The sequence below is a fragment of the Meleagris gallopavo genome, chromosome 5, assembly GCF_000146605.3.
Source record: "Meleagris gallopavo isolate NT-WF06-2002-E0010 breed Aviagen turkey brand Nicholas breeding stock chromosome 5, Turkey_5.1, whole genome shotgun sequence".
Classification (NCBI taxonomy): Eukaryota; Metazoa; Chordata; class Aves; order Galliformes; family Phasianidae; genus Meleagris; species Meleagris gallopavo.
This window is the reverse complement of record NC_015015.2, coordinates 58,553,459-58,566,112: the sequence shown is the minus strand read 5'-3', so window position 1 is coordinate 58,566,112 and position 12,654 is coordinate 58,553,459. Positions and strand designations below refer to the sequence as shown.

Here is a 12,654-nt window from a genome sequence, read left to right as displayed (position 1 = left end):
TTTAAAAGCTGACATTCTAAACTGATGGAGCCTGAATAATTGAAATCTATTACATTTTCTATGGGTTTGACAACTCTTAGTTCAATTTCTGTCCCACCTGCAACTTCTGATATCTCTTAAAAACATGTGGCCCTAGCAGAAATAAATGCATTTCTTAAATAACAGAGAGACTTTGCTGGCTGATGAGACACATAGTTGGTCATTAGGCAAAGCAAGATACATTCAGACACACTGTAAGTTCATTACATCTGAATATATGTCTATAGAAAAAAATAAACGTTAGAAAATGTGTGGTTACAAAACTAGGAGCATCAGCTCTCCTCTTTCCAGTGTGTTTGCAGCAAAGCAGGGATGGTGACGGCAGTTGCAGTGAAAGAAGGCAGCTGCTAAGCATTTTTTATGTTTTAATAAATGTATCTCAGTTCTCTCTATCTTTTTACAATTCCAATGACTGATTCTGTGTGGTCACCCTGCGATGTATGCAGTAACATGCAGTGAATATTTACTGAGGATGAGCTGGCACTGTTGTATGGGAACTGTTGAGTCATGTCCTGAACCACTGACTGATCAGCTGAGGCAAGGACTGAGTCAGGCACAGGAGCACAGGTGAAGGCAATTCAGCTGTGTGACCGGCCTGGCTCCATCCCTCCTAGATCCCATTTAAAGGCTGTCTGGCGCCAGGGAAGGATCTCTTTCTGGAGGTCCCTCCTCTGTGGAGTCTTTAATGTGAGGCTAGATCTTTGGACATAGGTGAGCATTCCTTCCCTGTTTGTTTCTTTTCCCAATTTCATCATGATAATCTTTCAGGCTGTGTAACGCAGCACTATGGAATGTGTGATGAAATGGAGAGGACCATCTGGGTCATCTTGTCAATAGCACGGCCTCAACATGCCATCTCCTGTCTGGCATGCCAGATGAAGAACAAGTCATCATTCCTAAAGCTAAGGCTTGCCTCTGCTCCAGTGTTGCAGGTCCTGTCCTTCAGTGTGCAGCCCTGATGGCTATACGAAGTTTGCTTTGTAGCTTGCTTTATAGTCATTTGTAGGCCACATAAAAAAAAAAATAAAGTTTTGAGTTGTCAATGGCTTTTGTTGGCTTCTAAAATCCTGTTGTGAAGTCATCAGATAGTTTTTAGTCTTTGAAGACAGGTTGCTGTATTTCAAAATGAGGTGGCAAGTTAAAATGTGTTCAAGGCAAGATGGAAACTTAGATTAAAAATTCTGATGTTTTTTTGGCTGAAGCTTCACCAGATTTGCAAAGGGCTGGAATGAACCCCAAGCTATATATTTTGGTGAGTAAGTAGTAAGAAGTTCTGTCTTATAAAGATGATTATTAATTGCTCTGTGTTATAGGCTGAAATTATCCTATTATTAGCTTTTGAAACATTTTGAAGATTGTATTGGCAAAAGAAAACAATGGCACTGGAGGATTAAAATATAAATTCTTTTTTTTTTTTTCCACAAGTAGACCTCACTTTTTTTAGAACTCATTTCTTAGATCATTTGTGCACAATAAGAGTGAGAAGAATACTCTTCTTCCCCTTTTCATTTTGAATTTCTATGACAGTAAAATAGCAAGCAAACTTCCAAAATAAAGATTCCTGGCTTGAAACCTTGACTAATGAGGTACAGCCTGGTTTAACAGCATTGTTCTGGAAGTTTAAAAACACAGAATTAGAACAAAATCATTATCACAGCATCAGCTGTGGTGGCCTCAGATTCCAAAAAGTCATTAGAATGTTTCCTAAAAAGGCCACAGACACAGCAAAGAGCCCTTCGCTCATTAGAGAGCTCCCCCAGGAGCCCACCGAAGGGTGCCAGCTTTGAGCTGGTGTGGCTCCTCCTGCAGATGCCTTGCCACTGGGTGCAGCATAGCCAGGAGAATAACAACTCCTATAGAATCCCAATTACTGAGGAGTATCCTCATAGATTATCTAGAAGAAAATGATTTATTGAGTTCTGCAATGACTGAGGTCTCCATTATACCAGATCTGATGCTTGCTTTACAGGAAAACTTCACAGAGCTTTGTGCAAATAATTAAAGCAAATAATCTGTTATTCCTTCATTATTTTTTTCCTTGAGCTTATTACCTTTCCTTTGGATAAATTCATCATTCAGATTTATTCATTACTTGGGTTTATTTGAAGAGTATTTGTCTGTTTAAACCTCCTGGAGCTGTGAGGCAGCCGTGGTCCTCCCAGCACCACCCACAGCATGGGGGCGCCCACCTCTCCTAGCTCCTACCAGCAGAGCAGGGCCAATGGGAGTGGGGTGCTGTGCTTTGAACGCACCAATCAGCATGCACCTGGCTCCTGGCACAAGTGGGATTGGCTGGGGCTGGTGCAGGGGGCGGGCTCAGCAGCACTGCCCCAATGGCGCTTGGATTGGAGCTATAGGGCACACAAAGGGTTTTGTCAGCTCCCACCTTATGGCCGGTCCTGGACAGGGCTGATTCCAGGGCTGCCGTGCTGAATATGACAGCCATTTACACTGCACTTCTTGTCCAGTCCAAGCCTTTCTATTTCCTTTGTACAGAAATCATCTTGGCCCGATCTTGCTTTCAGAGACATCCTCTCCCCCCTTCAGGTTCCTTTCAGCAGCACCAGCGATGTTTGCTGCTCTCTGGTGCTGTTCCATGCTTAGGGATGTGCAGTGCCAGAAACTTTAGCCAGTGTAGTTGCTCTGGGTTCTAGTGAACGATGGGCTGCTTGTGGTGGAAAGCTTTGGAAAACGTGTTTGCAGAGGAATAGCTGTGCTTTGTGAGCAGCCGTTATAAGGGTTGTTAAACTGAACGTTCTGGCAAGTTGTATCACTTACATCAAGATTCTCCTGTAACAATTCCATGTCTTCTTAGAGCAAATTATCCCAGGGAATGTAGGAGAGAAATCAACTTATTGTCAGAGGGAAAGAGATAAAGGGCTTGTCTGTCCTGGAGATTCTAGTGCACTGTAGAAATATGTAAACTAATTTTAAACAAGCAATTAAAGCCAGAAACTGTTCAGCTATAGCAGCATGGGGTCTACTAGAAGCTTTTTTTTTTTTCTAGAAAGCAAGATTAAATAGCCTACAAAGAGCCTGCTTTTGCAGCTAGAATACCTCTGAGCTGGCACATCTAAAAAGTAGCTTGATTTTTTTCCTAAAGGATGCTGAAATCTGTTGTGCAGAGGGCACCTGAGAAAGGAAATTCTGATCCCTTTTTTCTTTGTTTTGAATGGCAAACTGGCTGCCAGAGGTGGAGATCAGAGCAGAACTATGTCAGAATTCTTACTTGGTAAGAGTAGCAACCATTTAAACAAGGCTTGGGTATAACTGATCTCCTTCTGTCAGCTTTTCCCAGACAGCTAGCCTGCCTTTCATCAGACCCGACTTTGACAGACACCTTGGGCTAGGCAGGAACATCTAGCAGTTTGTGGTCAGATTAAATGTGGGCTGATTAATGGAAACTTTGTGGTGGTGCATGGCACGGCAGCTGCTATGGCTATCTTACTTAGCCTAAGCCCTCCGCCCCTTTGCAGTGTATCCCCTGACATGTGGGGAAGTTTCAAAGTTTTCCTGCTTAGAAAATATATTTTTTTTCAGAATATCATTAATTGTCCATAGTATGACCTGGAAAAGCAGAAAGCAGATTGCTCACTGAGATATACTGTCTGGTCTGAATGACTGGAGGCAGGAGCTGCGATACAGTGACAAACAATTCAGCTCTTCACGTTTCTCCCAGAGCATAACACAGTGCACATTGCTGCGTGGCAGTGCGCTCCTGGGCTCTTTCCTAGTTTAGTAAACTACTTCTGAAGTGAAACCTGGCTCTGTTCTGGGGCGCAGTATACATAAAGAACCACTCCTAATAAGCAATACAGTTGAGGATAAGATAGATTGGGCCTTTATCTTATCTGAAAGCTTTGAAGGATTGTATTATTTCAACTGAAAACAAATAAACAAGAAAATCATTTTATTTTTCCCTTAGAGGCAGAGGTCCTATAGTGGCCTGTGGGAGACCTAGGCCAGGAGTCACCGTCTTCTCAGTCCTCCTCTCTAGGAAAGGAGAGCTTGAGCTACAGACACGAGCTGTGACCCACAAGCCAGGGATCCCTGCTGGGCAGAAGGATGTCTTTAGCATTAGTTCAGCCATTCTCTATCTTAAACTAGAACCTGGGTGAATCTTAGCTGTAAGCCATCTGATTCCTTCAGGCATCTTATCGAGAGGTCCAGGTGCCTGATACCACTTTTCTGCTTCTCTCAAAATTACAGATCAGTCACTGATGGTACTCGTAGGGAGGTGATGAGGGAAGGAACAACCTGCTAAGAATCTCTGTGGTAAGTCTGTCTAAAGAGCTGGGGGTTCAGCCTTTTCTTCCTTGTAGTGTCTGGTACCTGGTGTAGGGAACCTGCTTTGGCAGAGGGGTTGGACTCGATGATCTCTGGAGGTCCCTTCCAACCCCTGCGATTCCGTGATTCTGTCTGCTCCCTGCTCCTCTTTTTTCTAATCGCTGCCCTTGCAGCAGTTGTGGAGCATCTAAAAAGCCATTTATCTCCTCACAGATGTTCATGATGATCAAAACAACAGAGCATGATTTCCTGCATTACCGATAGAGCCACCAGGTGATTCACACTGCTCTACTATCAGGGAGCCCAGAGGTCTTGGCAGTGTTTGGATAGATGGTTTATCAGGGTCTTTTCTCTCTCCATTTGACGGAAAATTGGATGCATTAATTTTGGTTCTTTATTAGCCACAGAGTTTCTGTACTGAGCTCAGAATTACTCTCACAGGTAGACTCTAATTTGTTGCGGCAGTCAGAAAGAACCAACCAGTTATTTCCTTATGATCTCTTCAAGCTGTTCTCATAACTTCTGTTCAGATTGTAGAAATCTATGATTTGAGGACTCTATGTATATAGCCTGTTGTTTCAACAGAGGCACCGTTTTACCTAGTGTGTAAGAGCACAGCCAGGCTAACAGTGCTGAGCAAAGGCACCTTCCATTGGCTCCAGGAGTCCAGAGTGATGGTGCTGAGTTCACACATGGTACGTTGGCACGCAGGAATGGCAGCATGATTTGCAAGTTTGCTGCTGTGGGGGCTTCATTTCAGGATTGCCTGCGTGTCGAGGTGTCGGTAAGCAGTTTGCAGTTTGCACACAGAGCAGGAGGTTACGTTCACCAGAGTACTTGGTGTGAGCCATTCGCTGGTCGTGCAGGGGTGCTGGGATCTGTGGCACACACCATTGATGGCTCATTGTCTCAGCCTGCAGAAAGGGCCCATGCTGATCCTCTCTGCTTCAGGAACAACACCGATCCCTCTGGAGTTATATGTTTGCCTTCGTTTTATGTTTATGGCATAGAGGTATCAACTATACAAAGGATCTGCTGGGTCAGAACATCTAATTTTTGAAGAACTTTGTCAAAATGGCTTTCACTGCATTATGTCCTCCCATGTTATATCTAGTTCAGTAGCAAGGACTCAGAATGAGCCACCTATTCTCCTTGGAAAGGTTGTATGGTTTGATAAAACATACTTGCAGAAAGATGAAGGCATAGCAAGAACAAATGTTCCTTTGGGATTTCAATGCTGATACAGGGATGATACTCCTCCTGCTGGGCTGCACACTGATTTGCCTCCTTTGCATTTTTTGAAGCAACTTAACTGCAGTGTCCACTAACCAAAAAAAAAAAGCAGCAAAGAACACGTTTACCTTAAGCACTGAAATCCCAAGTACTTCGTATTTTAAAACTTATCTTCTTTCATTTACTCTTTGCTGGAGTAAATTTTTGAAGCACGACTATTAGCAATATTCATTTTTACTACATCTGCTTTTTAGAATGATCTATCTCCTGACAGCTTACTCAGTGAATCAGCTTATTATGCGCTCGTACACCGTATTCATCATTGGCAAATGTAATTGAAGAATGCACAGTTTTGTTTAAAACGATCCTTTGAAACATTGTAGGCTAAACACACAGGTGTATGTGTGCCTCGTGCCATGCAGAGATTGACTTCAGATTTGCCTGTGTCACTTACTGACGTTGTCACTTAGCAAGAAGTGACACGGGGGTGATCAGTGATGAGTCCATACAGCACCAGATTACACTGTCATGAGAATCCTTCTAGTTTTAGAATCTGGGAATGTTTGCAATTTATTTTCACCACTGGAGAAATAGTAGGTGCTCCATATGTGTTATACAGAGGAATAAGAGTTCAGAAAGTTTACAATAATTTTGTTGGGTTTGTTCTGTTTCTTTTTAAATGAGAAATGTGTTTTCCTCTCACCAGAGAGGCACATTTGTTTTCCAGAGAGCAATTCAGCTGGGCCTTGATTCTTCATTTCTGTGTGTTGGATTCAATCACCCAAGCAGCGCAAAGCAGGATAACAATTGTACCAAATCAAAGCAGACAGACTTCATGTTAAAATTTGCTGCTGCAAATGGCTGTGTGCAGCCCACAGGAAGGCAGATCCACTTGCTGGTTTTCCTGAGGGCCCTACAGAGAGGAACATTTTTTGATCATTTCATGCATACATCAGACTGTACCCTTGGAAGATATTCTGGACCATAGGAGTCATTGTGGCTTTTGCGTTGCCTTTGATAGGTTTGTATTTGGCCCCTAGGAGCTTCTCTGAAGCACAGGAGGGCAGTGCTGTCAGGACTGGGATGTCCAGCAAAGCCTGGATGTGGACTGATGAATAATGTGAGAACTTCATTCTTTTTCACACTGTGGTCGCCTTCTGGAGCGCACACAATTCTCTGTCCTAGGATGCATGAGCCGTCCTACTTTTAGTTTTAGCCATTCTGCTGGAGGTTAGAGTCACCAAAGTTTGTTCAACACGTCACCACATGGCTCACACCACTGGAACAAGTGCAGTATTCTTCTAACTTTTGTTGATAAAATGGTATCATAGTGTTCCACATTTATGGCATCTTAAGTGATAACAGATCAAGTGATTTAATGACCAAATCGTTTTTGTGTGTACGTTAGCTTTTTGTCTACCAGAGCACTCACACTGATTTATTTTCAATTCTGCACAATAAAAACTTTTGAAAATCCTTTAAAATTTTTGCCAGCACGTCTTCAGCTCATACTGAACTGAGATCAGCCAATCACAGTTGCCATGAGCTATTTTCTTTCTCCTAACTGGGTTGGTTCAGACCAGCTGTAGGTTGAGATGGAAACCAGCCTCGATGTGCTGAGAAATAATAAATTGTTCAGGCATGTGAAGTCCAAGAAGAAAGAAAACCCAGTTCATGCCATTCTGTGCCATCTGCAGAAGTGAAATAGTCAAAAAGTTACCACAAGAGAGAGAAACGTTTTTAAATATGAACATGTTGTATGAGGAGGAAGTTTCCACTTTTACATTCTCTCTTGTTGCAAGTGAAGCCAAGGCAATAAGCTTGCGATTTCAATAACAGGAATACGACTCTGAGATCACGTATTGCAAGAGATGGTTCTGATAGAATTTGCTCTCATTTGTTCTTTCACTGAGAAGAATTGGTATTGGACACTGACTGTGAAAGAAAATGAAAGACTTCTGGTCATAAATTATATGCATAAAATTTCCTAGAAATAGTCCTTGAGAACATATAATTAGAAGCCCTCTGAGTCATGCATAGAAATGATTTATATTTAATTATTCTACTTTTGCATTAGAAGGCTGGATACAGCGCTGTGATATTTTAAATGAACAGAAAAAGCATTAAAACTCTAGACAAAACTTGTGCTTACATTTTTTCACTGGGTAAGGATTAATGTTTTCATACATCAGAATGGAAATTGTGCCAATCATAATATCCATCAGCGGCTTAAAGCTTGGGCACTGTAAAGCCTAGCAAATTAACCAGGGGTATGTAGAAAAAGATCTTGTGATCATCCACTATAAATTTAGACTTGGTATTCCACTGGTTGGTATCTGATTTTATTTATAATAAATAGGTAAAAGGAACTCACTGTGAAAAATATTTCTCCTTTATGCTTCTGAACACAAAAATCAGTTCATTAAATAGCTCCTCCTCGTGATGATGTTGTAAAATCTTCTCTGACCTAGGATTATCATACTGCCTCTTACTGCCAAAGAGTAAGGCACAGAAAATGTCAGATACCACATATTATATTTCATTATAACACAGCATTATTCCTCCCAGTGTGTAATCACTGGTTGTAAGAGAAAAATTATAGCCCATTCTGAGTTAAGCTGAAATCTCAGTCTTGTGCGTAATGACCCTCCTGTTCCCTAAAGGACTGGTAGATGTCTAAGCTCTTTCTAAGTAGTTGCTCGCTCTAGTTGAATCTATACATATCTGGCTTCATTGAATTTCTTACTGATGGAGTTCAATGAATAATCCCTCATTAGCTTTGGCTTCTTTCCTGCTTTCAAATCCTGGTGACAGCTGTGGAAGTTTTTCCAAGTAAAGACAACAACATAAAACCCCATAATGAGAACTATTGGAAACACGCTGGCAGTTGTTGTACTAGTGGAATGTCTGGGGATCCCAGCTGGAAAGATTTACCATTGGCAGGTGAGACCGATACACCTGACTCAGTAGAATTCCTGCTTTATGCCCTATTCAGAGAGGCAGAGGGGAGGTTACAGCTGTGAGAGTCATCTGTACCTGCACAATTAAAAACTTGCGTATTAAAAAGAAATTTTGTCTGATCTTGTCAGCTCCCAGTTGGATCAGAAGCAGGGGGGTTTGAAACTATGCAATTGCTGATATCCGACCTAAATAGGTTTGGCTTAGGAGAAATTTCTTCTCAGAAGGAAAGATGAGGCACTGCCACAGCTGCCCGCAGAGGGCTGGGGTCACTGTTCCTGGAGGCATTCAGGAGCTGTGGAGGTGTGGCACTGAGGGCTGTGGTCGGTGGGTATGGTGGGGTGTGGTGGGGTGGGCTTGGGGATCAGAGAGGCTTCTTCCAGCCTCAGCAGTTCTGTGATTCTGATACAGAATCCTCTGTATCCCAGCCTGTGTCACTGGTTTAGAACCAGTTCTTTACCTGCTGCATGTCTGAAGTGAACTGAGGTGAGTTGCAGACTAGGTGACGGGTTTATGTTCACTGTTGATCTGTTTCAGTACTGGAACTTAATAATGACAGATCGTCTAAATTGAAGTCTAGGTTCTGAGAGCACAGCAGTCCTCTTTAATGAGAGAAATCTCAAAGAATTTGAGTTTGGTGTAAGGCAGATCAGCCTCAAAGAAATTTAATTATAGGGCTGGTGGGATGTTGCTTGAACTTGAGCTTTGGGCATTTATGAGTGGCAGGTGTAAGTAAAATAAAATGGAAAACAGTGAAAGCGTACATTTCTCAGGTAGGATATTCTTCAGTTTTTCAGCCATAATCTTGGTGTGAACATGAGAGCCTTGGATATCAGAGGAGGAGAGCTGGATGTCCTCCACAGGGCTGTTTTCCTTTCTGTGAAGGAAAATGCCACGCTCTGACAGGGCAGAAAAGCCACAGGCATTCTTTTTTGGAGCCCTTCTTCCAATTATTTCTCATCTGTGCATGGACAGATAAGTCCGTGGCCTACATCTTCCTGGCTGTGAGTCTACTCAGTGATGGAGCCTTAGCCTTCCTTTCCCATGCATTTCCACACCCCAGGAGGAATGCAGAGAAGAAGACCCTTTTTGCCCTCAGAAGCCTGTAACGCAGCCGGAGGCAAGCACTGGCCTTGTTTGTTGGGCTGATATAAAAACTGGTGGAGCTCTGGCCATTCTCTTGGTTCTGCAGTGAATCCACACACATGAACCTCTGTGCTGGATGTAGAATTTTTGTTTTTTTTTAATAATTATCTGATTGACTGAACTACTGAACTATGAAATTTCATAGGAATATAAAATTTGCTACGGTAGCTTGAAATGCAAATACAGGTTGGGCGAAGACACAGATATGGGTTGGGTGGAGAACTGGCTTGCGAGCAGCCCTGTGGAGAAGGATTTGGGGGTGTTGGTTGATGAAAGATTCAACATGAGCCAGCAATGTGCACTTGCAGCCCAGAAAGCTGACCGGATCGTGGGCTGCATCCAGAGAAGTGTGACCTGCAGGTTCAAGGAGGTGATTCTGCCCCTCTACTCTGCTCTTGTGAGACCTCACCTGGGTACTGCATCCAGTTCTGGGGCCCCAATGCAAGAAGGACATGGAGCTGTTGGAGGAGGGCCAGAAAGATGATCATCAGGAGCACCTCTCCTGCAGGGACAGGCTGAGAGAGCTGGGGCTCTGTAGCCCAAAGAAGAGAAGGCTCCAAGGAGACCTTGTAACAGCCTTCCAGTACTTGAAAGGGACCCACAGGAAAGCTGGAGAGGGACTTTGTATATGGGCAGGTTGTGACAGGATGAGGGGAAATGGCTTTAAACTGGAAGAGGGTAGATTTATACCAGATGTTAGGAAGAAATTCTTTACTGTGAGGGTGGTGAGACACTGGAACAGGTTGCTCAGTGAGGCTTCCTCCTTGGAAGCACTGAAGGCCAGGCTGGATGGGGCTGTGAGCAACCTGGGCTATGGGAGGTGTCCCTGCCTGCAGCAGGGGTTGGAACTGAGTGATCTTAAAGGTCCATTCCCACCCAAACCATTCTATGACTATCTGAAATAAGCAAATGATTTAGTAAAAATAAAATGTATTTAATTCCAAAATACTGGATTTAAACATTATCAGAATGAGAAATTTCAGGTTTTGATGTTTTAAAATCTCAATCTTTAACAAATCACTTTTTATGAAGAAGTTGAGCTTTCCATATTAAAATATTCATACATTTATAGAGGAACTCTTACGTGGGTAATTAGCACCAATCTGGTTGGAAATAAAGTGCAGTTTCAATTTTGTTTGTTTCATCAGTACTTTTGAAAACATTTTGGTTTAACTTAGCATAATTTCCCCTCCCTTCCTGTTTTCCTTTGCTTTGAATGTATCTGAAAATCCCATTATTCATCTTCATGGATTCTGAGCCCCTGCAAACCTGGAATAAGTCATAACAAGGCGAGGGCTCACAGCCAGAATGATGACAGCCTCCTGTAGCTGAGGGGTAGCATGGATTTGAAATGCTTATTAAAACCAAGGCCAATGTCCGTTTCTAAAACCACTGGCTCGTGGCAGAAGAGTCTGAAAAGATGTTATTCTCAGTGTTTTTTATTTAGACTGCAATTTTCATTTGTACTACCAGCTCTGTGTTTGCCTGAAGGCAGCAGCATCGAGTGAGGAAAAAATGACCAAGTTTTAAGGGTCTCCCACTAGCATGCTGGTATTTCACATCTATTCTCACACTGGGAAGGGGTAAAAAGGCAGAGGATGAAATAATTTGAGGCAGTGCTGTGTCCTGGAATGACCTTGCAGCTCACACAATGCACTGAGTCAGATACTTAGTAGGTCTGTATGTTTTTATCTTCTAAAGAATTTCTTCCCCATTTCTATATGATCCAGGTTGTGCTACATCTTCTAGCTTTTCCTTTTTTCTTCATATGAATCCCTCTTTTTACTTATTTCTGGCACCTGGATTATGAAGGCCGGGTTATGTTCTGCAGCACTTTCTGAATATTGACATGACTTACCTTCCCCAGTTCCATTGAAAGTTGCAGTGCATCCCTCTTTCTTTTTACAAATGCCCTATAACCTCTTTCTACAATGGAATTTTCTGCTCTATTCTGTTCCATTCACCTAACAACGTGGCCACTTATCTCTGTGCAGTTTTGTCTTTGCATTCCATGCCTTTTGGTGCCTGAGAACTAACTATTCATTCACATTTTTCCATCACCATGGAAACGGGGGATAGAAGTTTGCTAATTCTCTCAAACAAGCTACAGTGACTTTCTGCTTTTTTGCGTTATATGAATTTATATTACTGTAATGAGAACAACAGGGGCAAATCCCATTCACACAAACTGGGCATCCTTTCAAGCAGTACCACCTTTGTCATGGAAATCAGGGCTGGTGGTTCCAGACTTGCTTCCTTCTTGTCCAGTGATTCGCTGTTTCTTTCTTTCCTCAATGCAATCCTCATTTTTCCCTTTTCATTCATTTTCTCTGATATAAATGGATGTTAGCAGTTTTATGCAAGCTTGCTATGGGTGAATGTGGTTTAGTTACTAAAGCAGCCATACGTATAATTCAGAGCACAACTGAGTCTCCATCATTGTAATTCTAAAGTCCTGTGGAAGTTAAACCAGTTTAGCTCAAAACATATTTCTTATATGAGAGTGATGCACATCCCAGTGACCTCAGATTATTACACTTTAAAAGCTTTACGCTTTCATGTCCCTAATCCTCCTCCCTCTGCAGCACGTGTCTGCCTTAGGAGAAGGAATTTTATTCTGACTGCAGGCAGCGTCAGCAGGGTCAGGACGCTGGGACATGGGAGCTTCAGCAGTAAAGAGAGAGAAATGTTTTAGTGCTGTACAGAAGGGCTCCCTCCAGAGGGATAGCTGCAGGGAGATCAGCCCTGGACTTCCACCTCCGTGAAAGTGACTTCTGGGGAGATGAGATTAAGGAGAGAAAGGACAATTGGGATCATCCACTCTGACCCTGACTTGCATATGGACAGAAGGAAAATAGGAAGAAGGATGCCAAGGATGAACACCAAGCACTCCTGCTACCACAGGGAAAGTCTCTGTAAGGAGCAGGACAGGATTTCTGCTACCTGAGGCTACCTGAATACTCTAGTAAAAGGGCAGTACCTGGTACACAG

The 12,654-nt window shown here is 42.7% G+C and overlaps 1 long non-coding RNA gene across 4 annotated transcripts; it reads left to right on the top strand.

The window, feature by feature from the left end:
• The first annotated feature begins 698 nt into the window (after positions 1-698).
• Positions 699-7,581, top strand: LOC109367967. 4 transcript variants are annotated; one of them, XR_002115599.1, is made up of 4 exons: positions 699-750; positions 1,242-1,291; positions 4,249-4,314; positions 4,540-5,613. It is a non-coding gene; the product is annotated as an uncharacterized LOC109367967 (long non-coding RNA). The 4 variants fall into 4 exon arrangements; XR_002115600.1 differs by lacking the exon at positions 699-750 and adding an exon at positions 6,266-7,581 and having other exon boundaries at positions 1,144-1,291; positions 4,540-4,599; XR_002115598.1 differs by lacking the exon at positions 1,242-1,291 and having other exon boundaries at positions 700-750.
• Positions 7,582-12,654: the final 5,073 nt, after the last annotated feature.